Raw genomic sequence first — 22,936 nt, forward strand, 5'->3', positions numbered from 1 at the left:
TTTCTCTCATTCTACAGTGTTCATCTTCCAAGTTCTGGTTACCTCATTTAATATAAAAAGTTCCAGTTCCGTTCATTTCCCTTCACGTATCATAATTTCACAGCTGAATAAAATCCCACCGTGTATGTGTACTGCATTTTCACTAGCACACATCTGCCGTAGATGGGCATCCAGGCTGCTCCCACTGCCTCGTTATTGTCAAGGAACAGCAATAGCCACGGATGTGCAAATGTGTCTGTAGTGCACTATAGAACGCTTTGGGCACATGCCCAGGAGTGGGAGTAGCTGGGTCATAATCATAACTTTCTCAAGAAACTTACACATTTATTTCCACTGTGGCTGCACCAGTTTACACTCTTATTCCACCAGCATTTAAAAAAAAAAAATCCACAACAAATAACATCGTAGAGACAGAAAGACCAAACTGTGGTTTTGATTTATGTGATTGTATTATCCAGAGGCATGTTTACATTTTTCAGCTGAAATTTGTGGCCAAAGCCTCAATTTTTAGAGCAAATTCAGCCCGGAATTAGTGGTTAGATGACAAAGGAACACGCAGTTGCCTTTGATAAAGTGTCCGAGACTGAGACGATTATTACATCACACAATACACAGGAACGGACAAAATTACTCCTTTCGCAACTCTCTGGGAGTCTGGCCCGCGGCAGGACCTCTGCCTCGGGCTTGTTCTGTCTGCTTAATTTATATCCCATCATGCATCTGCTATGGCTAGATGATTGGCACTTGCATGTGGGGACTCAGGCGAGGGAGAATCTTCTTGAGGAAGCTTGCCCTGGCTCCGGGCGGGCACAAGGGCCATGGCCGTAGGTTCCCTGCACATGCTAACCACACCGCCTCAGGACTCTCATCGCTAGACCCTTCTTGTAATCAGGGGAATGGGTACACACCTCATCTCCGGTTATATCCTCAACACAGTGCCATGGACTGCAGCGAGTCCTCAATGGGAACTTCTGCAGTCAGTGAGTCAACCACGTCATAAGAGCGTGTCGTTCTTCCTCGTGGAAAGGTTTTCCTCCTCGGACGCCAAGGCTAAGCAGAACACGTTGTCTGAGCATGGAGTCATCACTGACACTAAGTGGTAAACTACCGAGAACCTGGGGAGGTGAAACATGCTTTGTCGCATCCAAAAGGTTCAGTAAGTGACATCTAGAGCACACTAAGCCACTCAAATCACCCAAACAGCCTCAATCGGTTTCTCACAGCACAGCACTCATCATACATCAGGACATAGGCTAAATGTTGTTTTTAAATACTCCCGGGGGCCTTAAAACAATTATCCTCTCCTTATTTTATATCTGAGAGGCAGGCTCTGAGGCATGGCAGTTGTGACAGACGTCAACGATCCCCACACCGCTCCACCTCAGTCTGTGCACTATGCGTTCCTTCCTCCAGTCAGTCTCAGTAACAAAGGTCCACAACTGATAGATTTATACAAACAGAAAAATAAAGAAATCTTCTTTTGAAGATTTGGGAGCTGGAGTACAAAATCCAGGTGGATGGGCATGACTGTGCTCCCCTTGGGACTCTGAGTGCAATCCTTCCTCATCCCCCTGCCTCCGCTGGTGGCCCTCACGGGTTAGCCCATGCTCAGTTGCATCCCTGCAGCTCCTGCTGATGTCCACCGCGACCGTGGTCCTATGTGTCTGTCTTCACATTACCTTTCCTATGAGGCTACCAGTCATTTTGAATTATGACCTCATCTCGGTTGTGTACATCTAAAATGACCCTGCTTCCAAATGGGGTCGCAATTGGAGGTCCTGGAGGTAGAGCTTCAACACACAGAGTTCTGCTGTTTGTCTGTGGAGGTAATTTAATACCACTTTGCTCAGCCTTGAGACCACAGAGAACAAATTGTTCTGAAGAGGCACTAGAGAATAACACAATGAGTTAGAGGAAGCCTAAAAAGCGTAGCTCCACATCACTCACGGCATTTCTACTTTCCATCACCGAGTATCGGCTAATGAAATATGTTCCCTAAACCATTTCTGTGTTGATAGAGAGGCTGTTGTCAAGGTGAAGTTTAACAGAGGAAAAATGAGTTTTAGGCAGCCATATTGGTGACACTCTGTGTGTGTGTGTGTGTGTGTGTGTGTGTGTGTGTGTGTGTGGCTTCTGACATTTCTAGGTGACACAGTCCCACGGAAAACTTCCTGTATCTCCGGATATCGTAATGTTCCCATCCCCTTTCCCGCAGTGACCTCTGAGCCTTACAGGCAGTACTTATGCTATGGATGTATCCACTAGGACTCTTCATTTTGATTGGCTGTGGTACTTTGTAATGGTCTTCGTTTGGTGCAACAGAAGTTTCCTTGAGGAGCAGTAAGAACGACACTGATCTGTGGGTATAAGGGCAAATATTTAGAGTGTCGTTAGGAATTACACTGGGTCAATGGAAGGTCCATTTTGGGTTCCATGACTTCACTAGCTATGGGTAGACGAGCTGAGCATTGACAACACCAATACCAGCACAGAAGGAGAGTTCCAGAAGTCTCAACACTGTACAAAGAGCTGCTGGTGACAAAGGGATGCTGACATCAAAGAAATAGTCTTCCCCACAGAAGAGCACATCAACCGGCTATCCAATACCAAGCGATGAGCCCAGAGACATGCATACAAGCATCACTGTACAGACTGAGCAGGTGGCATTTACGTTTTTAGCTACATGTGCATGGATATGCATACATAATACATAAAACAAAGAAAAAGAGGTCATGAATTTAAAACAAAGCAAGGAGGATATGGGGGAGGGTTTAGAGGAAGAAAGGGGAAGGAATTAAAACATGTCATTATATTCTAAAAACATGTTTTAAGTTATTGTAAAATGCTAATTTGTTTCTCTTCATGCAATCATTAATATTTATTGTCAACTTAATAGGATTTAGAATCACCATGGAAACACACTTGTGAATGTGTCTATCAGGGTATCTCCAGAAAGGCATAATTGGAGAGGGACACCCAGTCTGAGTGTGGATGCTGCCATCCCAGAGAATGAGCTCCCAGAGTGAACAGAAAGGAGAAAGTGAGCTGAGTACCAGCATCCACCTCACTCAGCTTCTGGACCATCGATGATGTGTGTAGCATCATCTATTTCTTTCCCCATGGCTTCCTGGTCATGATCCACAGCTCCCTTGATCTGTGAGTGAAATCGACTCTTTTTGCCTTAAATAGCTTTCGTTGCGTATTCTACCATTGCAGTGAGAAAAGTAGCTGAGCAGCCTTGTGGGGGGTTGAGAGAAAATGCCCCCATAGGGACTGGTGCTACTATGAGGTGTGACTCTTTTGGAGTAGGTGTGGCCTCGTTGGAGGAAGTGTGTCACTGTGGAGGTGGGCTCTGAGGTATCCTGTGCTCAAGTTATGCCCAGCGAGACACAGACTCCTTCTGCCTCCTGTAGATCAAGATGTAGGACTCTCAGCTACCTCTGCCTGCACACCACCATGTGTCCCACCATGGCGATAACGGACTGAACCTCTGAAACTGTTGAGCCAGCCCCAATTAAATGTTTTCCTTCATAAGAGTTGCCGTGGTCATGGTGTCTCTTCCCAGCATGGGAACCCTATGGCAATCCTTCACTAAAATAGGGTAATATGACAAACATTAAGAATGGACACAATGAATCAGGTTTATGGAGGTGACCAGCAATGTGTGTCCTTTACGGTAGATAAACAAAACAACTTAGGAGAAACTGTTTGTCTCTGCAATCATGCTTCTACTTCCAGAGTGTACTGTGGGGTAGGTGATGACTTCTCACTAATGGGGCATGCCTTGAGGGATGTTTATCCCTGATGTGTTTCCTGCTCTCATCTCCCATCTACGTGGAGGAGGAGCACCAGGGTTCTGGGGGCAGCAGATGGTAGGAGTGAAAGCCCTTGGATGCTGCATAAAGGAAAATGGCTTCCCAACCAGGGTACTGTCCGGGCCACCTTGTTAGGTAGGACTAACAAGATGGTATTCGTGAGGTACAGCGATTGGCACGGTCAATAACAGAAAGCTTTGCTTTGACAAAGCATTACTAGAAAGTGTAAAAGCTATTTTAGCTTAGAGGTTGCGGGTAGGCAGTGAGGAAATGGATAACACATGCTGGAAAAGCATTGGAAATCAGTGTCCCACAGAGGGAATGGGCTTGGCACAATAGCCTCTTACCATCAAAGCGCTGTGTGTCTATTGAGCGTGTGGCTTTAGGGAACAGCGCTACGAATAGTGTCTGCTCACGCTACTTTTAGCAATATATTAAATGAACAACAATAATTTCATGCAAAATTTAAAAAAAATGGCTGACTTGTGATCGTACTTGGAAAGAAGGAAAATGCTAAACCAAGAAATCTAAGACGTACAAGGATAAACATGTAAATCTCAGAAAGCCCTATTCCCGGTTTAATGAAGTGATTTGGTCCTCAGTGTGCAGCCAGTCCCAGTCACGCCTGTTCCCTACAGAGCTTCCCGATCAGTTCTAATTACGGCAGAAGAAGGAGACTTTAGAGGAGACTGAGAAAACCAGCACAGGAGCTAACCTTTGGGGAGGACTCCGCAGTGTAGTAGGTTACTGATGCAAGGAACTCACTGCAGAAAAGCAGATCAGAAGTTTACTGTGTTCCCGAGGAATCTCTGTGGGCAGAGACACCACTGACATGGCCCACTAATTGTCTAGGTGTTAAAGACCAGAGGACCCCAAGCTTCCATGGAAAAGTCCCAGCGCACTGGCTGGTTTCATGTCAACTTGACAGAGTCATCAGAGATGACAGAGCCTTAGCTGAGGAAATGCCTCCATGAGATCCAGCTGTAAGGCATTTTCTCAATTAGTGATCAGTGAGGGAGGGCCCAGCCATGGTGGGTGGGTCCATCCATGGTGCAGTGGTCCTGGGTTCTATAAGAAAGCAGGCTGAGCAAGCCAGGGAAGCAAGCCAGTAAGCAGCACCCTCCATGGCCTCTGCATCAGCTCCTGCCTCCAGGTCCCTTCCCTGTTTGAGTTCCTGTCCTGACTTCCTTTGGTGATGAACAGAGATGTTGAAGTATAAATTGAATAAACCCTTTCCTCCCCAACTTGCATTTTGGTCATGGTGTTTCATTGCAACAACAGAAACCCTAAGTAGGACACCACAGGAGAGTACTACAGACCCTCACCTCCAAAAAAAAAAAAAAAAAAAAAAAAAAAACCACAGTCCTCAATGCCTTCCTAAAGTGGCCTCAGAAAGCAGAAGAGGATTTGAAGATATATTATTGTCCCCTTGACAAGAACTGGGTTCACCTAAGAGACAAACACATAGCCACACCTCCAAGGGATCATCAAATATCTAGAGTAGACTAGACTCTGGGCACACCTGTGAAGGGCTGCCTAGATTGGATTGAGGTAGGAAGACCCATCCTTACACCAACGGTGTAGTGTGGGCAGTGCACCATTGGGTGGGACCCTGGTTACTGGGTGTAATATAGAATGCAGTCTGGGTACCAGCATTTAGCACTCTCTACTTCCCAACTGTGGATGCTTTGCTACCATCTGTCTCCAGATTCTGCTACCATATCCTCTCATCATAATGGATATACCCTGGAACCTAGCCAAAATAAACCCTGGCTTCCTTAAGTTCTTTCTATTAGTTATTTTTTTTCACTGCAATAAGACAGGAAACTAATGAGATGTTCCGAGACAGCATCCAGGCCCTACATCCAGCCTTCCTCCCTTCCCTGTTGGCTCCTCTATCCCTGTGACACGTCTCAGCCTTTCATCCCATTCCAGTTGTCTTGCTTACCTTGCATTTTACTTGTCATGTGTAAAGTCAGATCTAAGTAACAACATTATTATCAGAAGCCCAAATTCCTCATAACAGAGAGCAGTGCTTTGTAATTAAAATTTGGTGCAGTAACTAATATTGGGTGTGTTTGTTTGTGGACAGAAAAAGTTGGTGTGGTGGTGGTGGATGGAAGATACACACATGTCTCTATACATACCTATGGGTTCATAAACCACATATCTCCTGGTGTTTTATGTATGTGTGTATCTGTGTGTCAGTCTCCTTATCTAGCCATCATTTTATTATCTCCCTGCACTTCTAACACCCATCCTAAAATCCACAAATCTGTAGTCTTGTTCTGGACTCCCTCCCACCCTTGTGGCTTCTTTTATCATCCAAAAACGAAATTGTTTCCCACCTTTGAACTATACTAACTCATTTGCATAATTTATATTTTACATATAAACTTCTACATTTACTAGCCTGTACAATTACTCCCCCAAAAGAAACCTAAAACACAAAACAAACAAAAATGCCCAATTAGAATTCATGTCTGTTTTCCATTCTTATCACCATTCTGATGATCTAGAGTCCAAACACTATAATAATAATAAAAAAAAGTATTTGATTTCCCCTTTCATTGTAGCTCTGTCATGAATTTGAAATGAGTCAGACTAATGTTTCTATTTTAAAGTTCTTTCTTCACCAGCCTGGTGGATGTAATTTTTTTTTTGGTATGTTTTGAAAGTCAAAATCATGAAAGAAGATACATCCTGAGACATTGCCACCATCTTCCCCAACCTTCTATGCGTCTCCCACACTCTGGGGTAACTAACCTCAGCAGTCTCTGCTCTGTCATTCCTGGGTTTCTTATCCAGATGCATGCTTAGTAAGTTACAATACATCCACACAACCAAGTACCATGTGGCCATGAAAAACGAATGAGCGATACAGATGGCCTGGCCTTCCTTGGTCTCCACAGTGTTTTGTGAAGTGAGAAATGCAAACGCTGTGTGATGAACAAGTAATAACAGAGCACAGTGCATGAATGTTTGTTCAAGCAGAGCCACAGGCAAGTCAGCCAGAAGACAGTACAACTGAGCAACGTTCACAGTGATAGCCTTTTGACTTTGGATTCTTTTGTTTATTTTTTGTGGATTCTTACTTTAGAGGGAGAGTCCACACTGTGTTTTACCCAGTTGGGAGCTCCTGAAATCAAGAGGTTAAGGTTCTCCTGGAATGGGGAAGAAGCCCAGTAGGTAGAAGGTCTCCCAGAATGTGTGAAACCTTGAGTTCCACCCCTGCATGTGAAATGGTCAAACCTGTGATCCTGGCCCTGGTGGGAAGGAGGCAGAAGGTCAGAAGTTCAAGATCATCGTTGGCTACATGACAAGGTAACAAGCCCAGGCTAGCCTGAGCTACACAAGATGAAGGGGGAAGGAAGGAGGGAGGGAGGAAGGGAGGGACGGACGGAGGGAAGGAGACAGAGAAAGAAGTAACTCTGGGACTATAGACATAAGCTAACATGACCCAGCTGTGTGTGTGCATGTGTATGTGTGTATGTATGTGTGGGTGTGGTATGCAGTCTTTGAGTGTGTGGTATGCAGTGTGTGAGGTGTGTTTTATTGCTGAATATTGTCATTATGACTTTTCCCACTTGTTCTCATTTTGTTTGTTTCTGGGACAGAACCTGCTGCCGAGAGGTGACTGGTTGACATCTCACTCTGCCACAGTTTTAGTCCACCAGGGTATTTTCCACCAAGAACAGCAAGCAGCCTGTGGGAGTCTATGGTGATGAGAGCCGCAGGGATCCTGGGGAAGTCACTAATGGCAGCGATCTAAAGGCCAGTCCTGGCTGCGCACCCCACTGGCCCAGCAAGGGTCTCCTCTGTCCAGCTCTCCTGCTTCTGCCTTACACACACACACACTCACACACACCACACTCACCACACTCACACACCACACACTCACACACACACCACACACACACACACTCACACACACCACACTCACCACACTCACACTCACACACACACCACACACACCACACATACTCACACACACACCACACACACACACTCACACACACCACACTCACCACACTCACACACACTCACAAACACAACACACACTCACACACACTCACAAACACACCACACACACTCACACAACACACTAACACACACACCACACATACTCACACACACACCACACACACACACTCTCTCAAACACACACTCACACCACACATACTCACAAACACACCACACACACTCACATACACCACACACACACACCACACACTCACACACACACAAACACACCACACACACACACAATGGGACACATTATTTCTCTGGATTATCTGTGACTTCTCAAGGGGCATTAAAAAGATTTATAAAATATTGATTTTTTTTTATTGTTATTATTTTTCAAGACAGGATTTATCTGTGTAGCTTTGTAGACCAGGCTGGCCTTGAACTCACAGAGATCTGTCTGCCTCTGCCTCCCCGAGTGCTGGGATTAAAGGCGTGCGCCACCACACCCCAGCCTTTATACTGTTTTATGGAAGGGAATAGATTCTAGTTTAGATTAAATGTCTTCTCTGAGTTTCCATTTGGAAGGGAATAGATTCTAGTTTAGATTAAATGTCTTCTCTGAGTTTCCATTTATTTTGAATTCCTTAAGTTGCTGTACGTGGCAAGCCGGATGGCCATATAACCAGCCCAAGTTCTATTTCTAGCCATTGACATGTCAGTTCTGCATAGAATAGGGATGGTTTGTTCTTGTAGAAGCAAATGTCATGTGCAGGTTAAGAATAAATCTCTTAACAGGAACCTTGATTTATTAATTTCTTCTTTGTCCAATGGATGCCCTCAAAAAGGACTACAAGGTTTTAGCACACTGCAGATGTCAGGTTGAATGCACTCTTAAGTAACGAGCAGTATTCAAAGATCAACAGTTGCATCCATCCGTAGATGCAGGGTTCAATGCTAAAGTCCAGCTCCTCCCCAGAGGACCCCTCACAGACATCCTTTCAAGTAATTACTTGTGGCAACCAAGTACAGCTTAGAGTTTGTCCTTCTGAATGTTACGGGCTTTCGATTTCATTTAAAGAGCTCCCGCTAGTTGCTTTGTTGTTTTGGGTTCTGTCTTCCCTTTATATCCACACTAGCAGTGCTGTCAGCTGAGCAGAACCCATTCTATAAGCAAGGACTGATTAGAATGGCTTGTGGCTTTTAGGCTATAAGAGGGAAATTATATTTGCTTGGATTAAATCAGAAATAAACTTTCAAAAGTTGTCTAAGACTAAAGAAAGACACCAGGAAACAAACTTGACAATCACGTCTTAATCAGGGCCTGTGACTGTAGTCTCTCATCCCAGCTACTGTGGTGGCTGAGGAAGGAAGATTACAAGTTCAAGTCCTTTCAAGACTGGAGTGAGTTCCAGACCAGCCTGGGCAACTTAGAGCCAATTTCAGAGGGAAAAGAAATAAAGGACCTAGGATACAGCTCATTAGTAGACATTTGCATATCATATTCAAGGCTCCAGATCCAGTATTCAGTATCTCACACACACACACACACACACACACACACAATTAAACAAAGAAAAAGAAAAGACAGAAAGGCATACTAAAGCCACTTTGGAAACAAAGCAGAATGGTTTGGCTTCTATATTGCCATTGTCCCTGGGAGTGTCTGCTAAAGGGCCACCACTTCTTGTCATGTGGAGACAGGAAACTCATTTACCATGATATTGATAAACAGCATAACTGGTAACTGACCGTGTTCTGGAAGAGATATTCACCCGTTGCTGCTTACCCAAGACGTCTCCACCTTTTCTCAGCTAATAGAATCCAGATTTGTTCGGAGAGGGGCTCTGGCCAGCAGTAAATCATAATTTATCTGAAGCAGGTACTGCAATTTCAATCCACTTGGACATGAGTGGTCTGATGATGGGAAGGCGACCCTGTGGGTGAACCTGGATGGGGTTTGTTTTCATAACCAACATGGCAAAGTTGTTAAGAAGAAGGAAAGAGGAAAGAATGCTTCTACTACTCTTCATTATGCGTGAAACATTGCTCTGGCTATGGCTATCTCATGAATCTAGTAAAAGCAAAAACTTGACATAACAGGTAAGACTGAGGTTAGCGGGTATAACTACTGGGCTGTTGGACCCACTCCAGATATTAACCTGCAAAACAGAGTACTTCATGGCAGTGGACTATCCCACGGTTTGCCATGAGACTCTTTTGACAATGAATAAGCAATATATGTCTCTGTGTGGGCACCCTCAAAAATAAACTGCAAGGTGGGCGTTGGGGTGCAAACCATTCGTTTCCAAAGGAAACATTAGGGATTGGTTGGGGAAGTGAGATATGGAAAAGAATGGGACAGAGATTAATAATAATAATAATAATAATAATAATAATAATAATAATAATAATAATAATAATAATAAAGATGCAGTAGCGAATCCCATTTCCCCAGGGAGAACCTCTCCACGTGCCCTAGGTGCAAGGGAGCCAGGATATTTATGCCCCAGCTCCCACAAATCACTAGCCATGAGTACTTGCAGGAAACTTTAATTCCCTGGCCTGTCTGCCTGCCACATAGCAAGCAAATGGAACTCCTGTGGTCACACAAAATCCTCAGGGAAAATGCATGGCTTGGCAGCTAGAAGTGCAGCTAATAATAGCATGCTAGATTATTATGTTACATGAATATGTTACATGGTAGCTTTTGCATTGTAGTATTATACTCCAGGGCTAGAGGGCGTAGATGAGACTACAAGTAAGGAGTCGATACCACGGACAAACGCGAGTGTGGACTTAGTGCTTCAAGTTACCATGCTAGTTCCCGTCAAGAGACTTCACCGGCATTTGGCAAACAGCTGTGTCTCCCCATGACACCGAGGCTAGGTCTAGTCAAACTCCTCCAACCCTGATACATCACCATGGATGCCATGTGCTTAAGGTCAATGGTAAGTGAAACAGACTGGTCAAGAAGGAGAAAGAGGGCTGTATTCCAGCTGCTTTCACACTTGGTATCATGTTTCATGAAGTATGATCCTGCTCTACTATAGAGCACAGCCCCTCCCCTCCCCTTCCTACAATCTCCTCCATTAAAACCCGGTCACCCTGTCTCATAATTTCTACTCCACGTTACAGCAAGATCCCATGATATGTCCTACTTCAATTACATTTTATTGGAATAGCATGTTTTGGAGGAAGCAGGATATGGCTGATAATAGAGATCCTGAAATACCAGATTTATAAGATCTGAATTCTTATGCCAAATTTGCACAAATACTGGGTAGGTGATCACGTGTGATTCATCACTTGCCTGATGAACAAACAACCCCAGTTTGATATAACTTACTCTGAGAGTCTAATTCTTCAGCTGTTCTAGAACCCAGATGTTGCTATTCTCGAACCTGGATGTTGCTGTTCTAGAACCCGGATAATTTTATTTTGTTACTTATATTAGACTATTTATTCCTCAAAGGCTCTCTACAGAGCAGTGACCCTCAACCTGTGGATCTCAATCCCTTTGGGAGGTTGCATATTGGATACTTAACATATCAGATATTTATATTATGAATTCACAACAGTAGCAAAATTTCTGTTATGAAGTAGCAATGAAAATAATTTTATGGTTGGGGGTCACCGAAAAATGAAGAACTTTATTAAATGGCTGCAGCATTAGGAAAGTTGAAAACCATTGCTATAAAGTTAGGTTAGAAAGCAAGGCAGGAAGCCAGCCTCTTGATTCTTTTGAGAAAAATCTAAGACAATCTTTTGCTCAAACTCAAATCCTGCAGCTTGGGGCTGGAGAGATGGCCCAGGAATTTAATTCTTGCAGAATTCATCTCCCGATAGCTCACCCACATAGGCCAGCTCACAACCTGTTGGAATTCCATCTCCAGAGTATTACTGCTTTTGTCTGATGTCCGCAGGCATCATGTGTGTGTGTGTGTGTGTGTGTGTGTGTGTGTGTGTGTGTGGTATGTATGTATGTATGTATGTCTGCATGTGTACGCTGAAAGTGAGGCAAAATCTCTTCAAGCCTTATCTGTCTTCCCATACAGTTACATTTGAGCATGCTGTAAAAGCTTTGCCTGGTTTACTGACTGCCACACAAGAGAATTATGTTTGATCTTTGATACCTGCCCCTTGACAAAAATAGCAGACGGGAGTGGGCAATGAGGTAGAGTAATGTAGGGATAGAAAGACCGTCACAAAGCAAATGAGACCCCAGGAAGATGGAAGAAAACAAACTTCGCCCTAGTTACCTTTGTTTTCTGTCTGGAACCTCCTCTAAAACTGCCCAGGCTAGCCTCATTCCATGTGTGTGGAGGATTTCGATAAAAGAGTGTACATGATACCTTTAGAGAATGCTGTTTATAGAAGCTAGAGGAGATGGTTGGGAAGAGCCATTCGATTAAATAAAAATATATTAAATCTCAGTTTTATTCTAAATGGATATACATCCTCATTTTGGGAGTCTGATCGGGAAATTTAATAGTAAATAAACTGAGTTTAAATAAATGAAACTTTCAGGAAGTTGGGTATGGTGGTACATACCAGTTAGCTTAGTATTTAGGGGACTGGGGTAGAAGGGCCTTGGTTTGTCAAGTTCCAAGCCAGCCTGGGCTACACAGCAACATCACAAGAGACAATCCAAGAGAAAAACAATGGAAGGAAGAAAGGGATGGAGGGAGGGAGGGATAGAAGGAGGGAGGGAGGGGGAAGAGGGAGGGAGGGAGGGGGAGGGAGGGAGGGGAGAAGGAGAGGAAGAGAAGGGGGAGGGAGGGGAAGAGGGAAGGAGGGAGGGGGAGGGAGGGAGGGAGGGGGAGGGAGGGAGGGAAGAAGGACTTCAAAGAATTTAGGATAGTTTGATGCTGGGACCAAACTCCCTCCTGTGCTTATGTAAGTCCTGTGCTTTTCTATCTAGCTAAATGTGGTTCAAAAGTGAGTAGCCTGCTGTTTAGAGTTTCTCAGTCAGGATCAACTATCAGACCACCACTCAGCGCCCTGTCACCCAGGCCGAGACGAAACACCATCTTATCTGGGCATAGTGTCGCCCAGATAGCTCTCTGAAACCTCTGTGCTTCGCAGCGAAGGTAGGAGTTAATCCACCCAGCCACCCAGACCTGAAAAGGTCACCCTGACACACTCACAGATGCAGCCTGTTCGTGGCACGTCTCCAGCAGCCAGCTTGGTCTCCATCCAACCTGGTCACGTTTGCACAGGATAGAAAGAAAGAGCTCCAGAAGCGACAGTGAGTCAGCTGGCTGCCAGATTCTCCTGTCTTCACTGAAAGAAACCAGGACACATCTCTGGGATCCAAGTTCTATTTGTGTGCTTGCTGTGAGTCTCCCTGGCCTATGTCCCCCAGCAGTAGTCTGAAAATCTGAGCGACTCTGGCTTCAGCAGCACAGCCACTAGTCGAGCGTGGAAGCCGCAAGCCCTGCGATACAACTTGTCCTAAGTCAATATTCTAATGCTGGGAAGAGACACCATGACCATGGCATCTCTTCAAAAGGAAAACTTTAACTGAGGCTGGCTTCAGTCCATCATCATCGTGGTGAGAAGCATCCCAAGGCAGCAGGAAGAGACAGTAACACCGGGCATGGCTGGAGCTTCTGAAACTTCAATGCCCACCCCCACAGTGACTCACTTTATCCAGTAAGGCCACACCTACTCCAACAAGGCCACACCTCCTAACAATGCCACTCCCAAGGGGCCACGCATTCTAATCTGTGAGCCTATGGGGCCGTTCTTTTTCAAACCACCACAGCAGGAGATGCTGAGGTAGAGTCTTTATATTCGGGTTAGAGGTATACAGAGGACAGATGGAGAGAAAGCAGAGGCCTTCTAAGAAAAAAACAAAACAAACAAACAAACAAAAAACTCTTGGGACTACCTGAGTGAAAGCAGATCCCCTTTAAAACTCCCCTGAATGGCAGATGCAACGGGCTTGCTCTTACTCTGGCTTCATACATAAATATTCCTCTTCTATGGCACATTTGCATTCATAGTTTTGGATATTTTCCTAGGTAGATTCTTAAAAACTTGTACAGACATAAATTAAGTTTCATTCCTCTGACCAGAGGGTACCAGTGGGCAAAATTGCCGCTGTAACCATCTGATGCTTGAGTTTGGGTCTGTACACAGCTAGGTGGCATTAACAACCTAGAGGACAGTTGAGTAAAAAGATCACCCACTGTGCTTATTAACAGGGACGGATGATGTAGGTGATTGACAGACTAACAAATTCACAAGAGAATTCTTGATCTGTTTACCTACACAGAGGGGGTTTTGAAAAAATACTGCCTGTAAATGAGACAATTGTTTTATACTATTTTACCCAAATTTATATCATTAGACGCCTGAGAACTAAAGTTAATAAAGATTGATGATACATTAAGTGTTTTGAAACTATTGTGTGTGTGTGTGTGTGTGTGTGTGTGTGTGTGTGTGTGTGTGTGTTCCTGATGCCCACAGAAATCAGAAGACAATTGACGGGATTTGGTTTTTGCCTCTACCACATAGTTCCCAAGGATTGAACTTAGGACCTCAGTCTTAACTGCAAGCGCCTTTACCCCCAGAGCCATCTCACTGACCTTAAAACTACTTTACATTCTTATTCCCTGATAGCTGCAAATAGGATGGGCAATGATTTCAAGCTTTCAAAAATAAAAATAAGAATACTAAAACAGTACATAAAGCCACAAAACCTCCACCTGTGTTCTTCGCTGATGAACTGTTAAATAAGTGCCAACGGGGAAATGAGCATAAAAAGAGACATAATGGTGACATTTGGGCACATTTCATGCAGCAGGCTCCTTAAAATTCTTCACATAGCATGGCCAGGCTACATTTTAATTAAATGACACGCAGAAGTGCTCAGCTTTTGAACCATGCGATATCCCAGGACAATAGGAAATTTCCAGTGGAACGCTGGAGCTGCTAAAAAGTCATTTCTGAATTTGTCCTTCACTCCTTATTTCACAATAATGAACAATCCTGCCACTCAAGAAGGAGCCACGCAAGTATTTCCATCTCTGATAACTGATAACTTTGATGGCAAGCGTTGACAGCATAATAATAATAATAACCAATATTTGCATACGGTAGCTATTTGAAATGATTTTCACATACTGTGTCCCCCTGATCACATCACAGCACTGACTTCATACTGCATGGTTTTCTGATACAAAAAACGTCTACCTCTTCCTATCAACTTTTTTACTTTTCCTTATTTCTCCTTCCCAATCTTCATTTTCTATTCTTTCAAATTGTTCAAAGCTGTCCTAGGCCCTTGTGTTTTAGGACCGAAGCACTTGTGTTTGTCAATCAAACTTTACAAAGGTATCTGCTTAAATGCTTGGTTCCATGAAAAGAAAATTCAACAGGAATGGAATATTGTCCTTGGACCATCTTGGGTTTCATGGCAAAGCTAACCAAGGGCCAAGGGAACTTTCTTTTCTGCCGGGGCAGGAGGTTTAGTAAAAGCCAAGAATCTCTGATTCAGAGATGAACAGACATCTTACTCACAGGTCATGCAGTCTTGGGGTCATAGTAATCAAAATGGCAAGATGTTTATCTAGCGTGCAGGAGGACTGCAGTCTGGCTTGCGCCCTAGCATGCCTTGGTTATATAGGATCTGCCCTAAGTAAACATGCCCCTGCGGTCAGAGACGCTTAAGAGAATTTTATTAACCAAAACAAAGCAGCAACCAACCACAGACACGTTCCAGTTTATCTTCTGCTTTGACCCTTCCTTTCCCTTTGACCTGGATGAGCTTATACAGTTTGTAAAAGAGCTTGTGCTGGGAGACCGTGCACCGCCCAACGCACACCGTGCAAGAGAAGGAAGTACAAGGCTACACTGAGTCAAAGAATCAGCCATCAGCCTGCTACTACAGCTGGCGGGTGGGGGGGGGGGGTGAGCGGCAAGAAAGGCCAAGACAAGAGCAGGCTGGGAGGGGGCCGGAGCCCTGCATCCGTGCATCAGGACCTCATGGACTCATTCATATCTCAGAAGTCATTTTATCTATTGTATTCCATTATCATCTAGCACATTCTCTGAATTTCTGGGGATTTTTTTTTTCCTTTTCCTTTTAAAAAACTGCCTTACAGCTTTGAAAAGACAGGTGTATCAAGCAAGCCCGCAGTGCTTTGGGGCAATTCTTAATCTTCCCAGAGCTGGCCTAATGCGGCCAGCCGTGTTTGCTGGCAAAGCTCCAGAAGACTCGGGAAGACCCAGCTACCTGGCATTGTCTCCTTGGTGGCTTGATTACTTCCCTCTAGGGCCACTCCGTTATGGGCTAGCTGCTCTCTGTGCTTCAATTAGCAGAAGAGGAACCCAACCCCAATCCAAACGATCCAAGCAGGGCAGCCCTGCGTGCTGTGATTCACACACACCGTGAGCTGAAAAGGCAATGATTTAAAAGCTGGAATAACGAATCATCTTCTATCCCCAAGGAAACGAAGAAGCCACTCACTTCATCCTTTTCTGTGTAATATGTGAGTTCTTTCAAGTCTCTCGAGGTAATGTTAGGTGCATGCAGTAACAGGGACATGTTTTCTCTAGTGTAATCACAGAGGAAACCATCTCCCAGCATGAGGCCAGACCTGGGACAGCCCTTCTACAGTGGTGCAAGCTCATCCAGGTAGAAAGGAATAAATGGGGTAAACCAAAGACAAACTGGACATGCCACTGGTCAGTTTCTGGATTGCTTTGTATCCATTAATACCACCCTTGTGTCACATTCAGAGAGACAAAGAAATTTCTTCCCCATAGGAGACCAAACTCTGTCCCTCTATTCAGACCCTGTTCTTAACACTGACACCTAAAACCACATAAAGAGACGTTGCTCCCAAATTCAGCTACTTAAGCACAATTGAAATGCTCAGCAGGCATTCTTTGCTTGGCCACAAAAATATATTCAGTGTTTGAGCCTTTCTTTACAGCTTGATGATGTGCAGATTTTTTTTCCTCCTTCATCGGGTTGTTTCATCTTTTATCTTTTATCTTCTCTGTCACGGTCCCAGAACCAAAGCGTCTGATGCAGAGTAGAAGGAAGTATAGAAACGAGCCCGTACTCATAGCTACTCAGCCCTGCAAGACCTACTAGACAGAGAAAGTCCCACCCCTGCAAGACCTACTAGACAGAGAAAGTCCCACCCCTGCAAGACCTACTAAACAGAGAAAGCTGTGTTTGCCATCCCAACAAAAGAAGCTACAAACTCAACCATGGTAAAAGTTACCTCGTAGCTTGGCAAACATCTGGGGTGCCAGTCCCCCGCCCCAAATTTTATCTAAAAGACATTGGGTCCATGTACCTCCAACAACCACTCGGAACTGTGGAAGTAAGGGCTGGAGGCTTACTTTGACTTTTAAGATCCAACACTGGGAGCAACTTACATTCCGTTTATTAAAACAAAAGCCTGAAAGTACAGAGAATAAACACTCCAGACGTGTGAGGCCCTAAATGGGACACCAGCATCACACCTACTGCCACCCAGGTTCAGAGAATAATGTGGGGCGAAGTTTGTGGGGTCAGAAGCAGGGAGAGCTAGTCCCTTCCAGGCTAGAGAAATATGTTTTAATGTGTGTGCCATTTAGCTTGTGGCACATGATCAAGACAACAGAAAGCAAACAAAACACTACAGGGCTCTGATTACATAGATTAGTACGGGCATGGGTTCTGGGTCCTGAAGGGTTCGTAATAGTTCATTTGGTGAGTTCAAGTAATTAGTGGACCATTTCTCCGCCATTCTCTGTGCCCATGCACTGCCATAACTCAGCACCTTGCATCGTGAGAGGCACTGCCTTTCTCTGCCCTTGGAGTTTATAACTCAGTGAAATTGGGCAGGGGAGATGCAGGACCAGCTCTGAACTTGGATCTGAGGAGGCTGGGAGAGTGCATAGGGTCACATAGTTCAGTCTCCTAGCAGAGGTATCCTTACTAACCCTGAGCTTGTCAGAAACCAATGCTCACTCTTGAGGTATGTTACCCAGCACTGACTCATACAACTGCTTTCACTTTCTGATCTAGTTCTGCTTGTTGAGTACGAGAGTTCATTCTGAATTTGCTTCATGTTTGCCAAGAGAGAATTACAAAACCCGTAAGGTAGAAACGGGGCCTTGGACCAGTCTTCTAAGAGTTTCTACCCACGTTCAGGTATCCTGTGCTCTTAAATGTTGCTGTAATAAAAGGCAGCATCTTGAATAGCAAGTGTGAAAAGAGCTGGCTATTTAGACATTTTACAGAAAACACAAACAAGAGCAAAGAGACACCTTAAGACACAGCCTTGGTTCTGTGATTTCTCTTTTCTAAATTGGAACCTCCTCATTTGTGACAGGAAGCTACTGGGATATATATATATATATATATATATATATATATATATATATATATATATATATATATATAAAGCCCACCATCACAACAAACACAAATGGCAACATCTAACCCGGATCCAACTTCCCTGGGTGTCTTCAAAAGATAATGGCTTCCAGCAAAGACAAAACTACGTTCCCCAAATCACCTTTTCTTTCTGAAAGCTCACGGAAGCCTCTGTTCTCCTTGTTTCAAACAATGCCTTTTATTTGTTGTTTGACATTTTTACACACGTATACATGTATTTTAATCATCTCTATTTCCATTCCCTTCCTCCAACTCCTGACCTCAACTTCATGTCTTTTTATTACTATTTTTAAACCTACTGAGCTCAGTTAGTACTGTCTATGTGGATGGGTGTGGAACCCTTCTCTGGATCATAAGCAACTTAACAGGGCTGCACACCTAGGGATAAAGGACCCCTTCTGACCCAGTCAAAATTCTATAATGAAGGTGTTGGCAGGATTGGTCCCTTCTGAGGGCTGGCAACCAAACTCTGTCCCATGCCTTATCCCCAGCTTCTGGTGCTTTTATGGCCTTATAGGTTTTCTTGCCTTGGCAAGTCAATCTGTCATCCCAGTGTGACCCTGGCCAGCAGGAAAAAGAGCCTTGAATGGTAAGATGTTGGGTGGGAGGGCTGGGGATGAGAAATAAAGACGACAAAAGCAGTAGCCGGGCCAGGAGGTCTTGAACAAACTGATGGCTGAAGCCAGGGAAGTTCATTTAAAGAGTACAGCATCATATACATGACAAGAACAGCATAGACCTCAGTCAGTGTTGGCAAAGAGAACCTGGGAGACTGGGTTACCTCAGACACAGCTGCCTTAGGACTGATAACCACAGCACCATGGGGACTGTGGGGGAAGCTAGGTTCCCAGAAATTGCAACAGTGACTCTGATGAGACACTTGTTCCAGGATCAAACAGGCCTGGCCATGTCCACTCCTGGACAAGCTCCCCTTTGCCTTTCCATCAAGGCCTCTAAGAAAACCCTGGATTGACCAGGCTCCTTACAGCAACGTTTTACACTGTCGTTAGAGAAATGTTCTTACTATCTCTGTTGACCTGCTCACATGTGTCCAAACAATCTCTTTTCATAAGTTAACCAGCTCAAACCAGATTACTGGATACCAGATCCTTCTCCAGTATGTATAATGTTAGCATGATTATATCGGCCACGATCCTGTTTCTAAATAAAGTAACATTCTTATGTCTTAGGGGTTAGGAGCTTGAAGTTGCTAATTTTCTGTGTTAGCTAGGCTAAAGGACACCCAGGCAGAACATGCTCCTCATGGTATTTCTGGAGGAGATTACTGTTGGAATCAATAGACCAAATAAAGAAGTCTTCTGTGCCAGTTGTTCAAGGAAGCAGGGGGGAAGGTAACCTATCCAACATCAATCTCAAACCTCAGTCAACACTGGATCATGGATATATGATTGCTCAGCTCTCATGATGAGGGCTTGAAGGAAGTACGGACATGGTCTCTCTCAGTTTATAAGACCCCAGTCTGTCCGACTCCGAGCAGGATTATTACAGCTGAAAAAAAAGTGATCTGCTGCTGGACTTCAGCAACTCCTGCGGAGGATCCCAAAAGTTACGGGTTGGGAACTGACAACCCTCCCATCTGCTCACAGCATTCCTCAGGGGGTAACAATTAAGATAATAGCTTGGTTAATTTTGAAGGCGCTTAGTCATCTATTCCTACCACTTCATCTCATCCAAGTGCTACATTCAAAGTTCTTCTGATTGGAGGCCTCTTCCAGCACATCCTCCTCTTAACCAGTGATAATCAGTCTGCTCGTTTGTGCTGTCCAGTTAGCCAGTAATCTGGAATATTCTTTTATCTCTAAAACTTAGATAGTGCTTGACACGCAGTAGGTGCTAATTTAGAGTTGATTCAAAATATATGACCATATTCCCCTTTCCTTCCCTTCTCCTCCCCCTTCCTTATCTTTTCTCTCTCTCCCTTCCTCTGTTTCTCCCCCCAGGATTCAAGTTCTCAAGAAGCCTGTGAGAAACATCCTACTATTTCCGACACTATGAAAAGAAAACAAACAGAAAGGAGAAGTATCTCGTCCCAGACCATCTATTTTCAAAGTGGTAATAATCAATCCTGGAGCTCATGCTACCCACACCAGCAGTGCCTTTTGTAATGTCCACACAATGTGGACAGCGTCCTTCAAGACAAAGTAAGATTTAGTTAGCAGCTAACTGGTCACTTTTGAACTTCATTCTCACCGTAGGAGAAATATTTTCTTCTGTTTACTAATAGCAAATGCAAAGTTGAGGAAACTCACGTGTGAGGGAGGTAGAATGGTGGCACCTACTGCAGGATGATGGTCTGTCACCCAGAAGAGGCCATCTGGGGGACATGCTCAGTGTCAGAGTACTGGGGACGAAAGTAACCTTTCCAACGCCAGTCTTACATCTCTTGGCGCAAGTTCCAACCCAGCATAAGGACCTGGGGAGGTGATTGTCCTGTTCTGTGTTCTCAAGACGATTGTTTGAAGTAAGTATGGAAATGATTTCCATTTACAAGAAAGGAAACTCGATCTTGAAAAAATGCTAAACAACCCACCCGAGTTCACCGCACTTGCTAAGTGGCAGGGTTGGAGTTGAAGCCTACTTCTTCCTCCTCAGATTCTATTCTCTCTCACAGGGTATCCTACCAACAAGTGGGGAATATTTACCTTGAGAATTCAAACCCAAACCATCAAAGGGCTTCGATGACAACTTTTATACAGCTATGTCTGCAAGGTCAGAGAGAAGAATTCTCTTGTCATTTTCTACTGTTTTCCAGGCTGTCCTTCTCAGGGAGTCATTACCAGTTCAAAACTTAGGTTGCTTCTTGGCGGGCATGGCGGGACACGACTTTAATCCCTGCACTCGGGTGGCAGAGGCAGATGCATCTCTTTGAGTTCAAGGTCTGCATAGTGAGTTCCAGGACTATGTAGGGAGACCCTGTCTCAAAAGCCAGAATAAAAAAACTAGCTCGTTCCTCAATGGCTGGTGCGTTAGACCTTTGATTTTGTTGTTGTTTTTGTTTGTTTGTTTTTGATCAGGGCAACATTTTCTTTAAAATGTTATGAAAATGAGGCTTTTCCATCCTGGCAAGTATACTGAAAGTCACAAGTGTTTCTTCTTATGTTTCCTCATCCACTTGAAAGAACGTGCTGTGTATTGAGTGCCCTTCAAGACCTCCGGCCCCCTGACAGATGGGAGGGCCTTATTCTCCCGTACTCTGGGGTTCACCCTCTGCTTAGCTGTAAAAGGCAGAGTGTGGATGAGGTAGGGGAAGCCATCAATCAGGCTGTCCATAATCCAGAAAGCTTTGCCACAGACGTCCAGGAAGCAGTTATTCAAATTGAGGAGATTGACAAGATCAGAGAACTCACCTGCAGGCATTACTTAGTACTCCAAGGTTGAATAACCTCAAGTCTAACCAGCTCTGAAATCTTATCCAGCTGTACTCAGTCCTCAAGGATTGGCCCCCGAAGCCAGCGCACGGCCTGCCTGCTCTGAATCTGTTCAAAGCACTCGGTACGTAGGGATGAGCAAGAGAAAGTGCTGGAAGATTTCTTCTCCTGAGTCGGCATCATCTTTCCTCCACCCTCTGTGCTTTGTTCAAACACCCAAGGGATCAGCTTCCCACCAAGGAGTCATTTTTGTAACCTCCTTCGTCGGGTGATTTCTTTTGAGTCTCGTGTTTGCATACGAAGTGAGAAATAGATTTGCCTAAAATGTCAAAAAAAAAAAAAAATTATGTGTTGAGAGGACACACAGGGCTACTTCAAGGAAGTGCTTGGAGACAAAATGACTCGGTAACGACACATCCATATATGCTGTTTTTCATACCCTACCTATATGAGAAAGAGGACTGTGTCTTTCCTGAGGCCTCTACCAACAGTTACCAAAGCTATGCAAACCAGCGTGGTAGGTAATAGCTCTTGGAGAATCCATGATCCATTTCTCTATGGTCACACACTTTTTTTTTTTTTTGGCAAGGTAGCAATTAGGCATGGTATCTTCCTTCAATCAAGGAATTTGGTTAATCTGATTAGCTAATAGGGGCACTTGGTATGGGTGTTGCTAGCCCATGCTACCACAAGCTGCCCTGGCCAGCCATCACCACCAGCTTAGGACTTTCAAACTCAAACATCGTACAGATGCATGCAAGAGTAGAAAAACTGAAAGCTTAAAAGGCTGGCCCTGTGGGTGAAGGTGATATTCTGGATTTGATTCCCGGGACCCACGTGCTCGAAGGAGAAAACTGAATCTTGCAAGTTGCCCTCTGACCTCTGAATAAGCAAATACACACCCCCTCCCACATGCATACAAAATGAAATGAAACACAACAGAAATAATTTTAAATATTCTTATTTGAAACATGGCACTTTATAAGTAATCTTAAGACTAAAATGAGACCCAGGGATGCGTCATATTTGTGTTGTTCCTGGTATATTTCTAAGGTCTCTCACTGCTTTACACAGAACAAGTTCACTGAATAAACTAATCAGTTCATGGACACAGGCTGCTGTTACAGGAATCTGCAACACCAGCAAATACACTGCCTGCAATTCTCATTTGCTTGGAATCTCCCCATTGCAAAGAACACATAGTTTCATGTCTATGGATGCTCATCTCTCCAAAAAAAAAAAAAAAAAAAAAAAAAAAAAAAAAAAAAACTGGAGACCTAGAGAAGCCATGGATGTCCACCATTCTCATGGACATAGCCTAGTCCCTTGTCTCTCCTTGGCCTCTGGAGCACTTCACA

This window comes from Phodopus roborovskii, unplaced genomic scaffold, assembly GCF_943737965.1.
Source record: "Phodopus roborovskii unplaced genomic scaffold, PHOROB, whole genome shotgun sequence".
Lineage (NCBI taxonomy): Eukaryota > Metazoa > Chordata > Mammalia > Rodentia > Cricetidae > Phodopus > Phodopus roborovskii.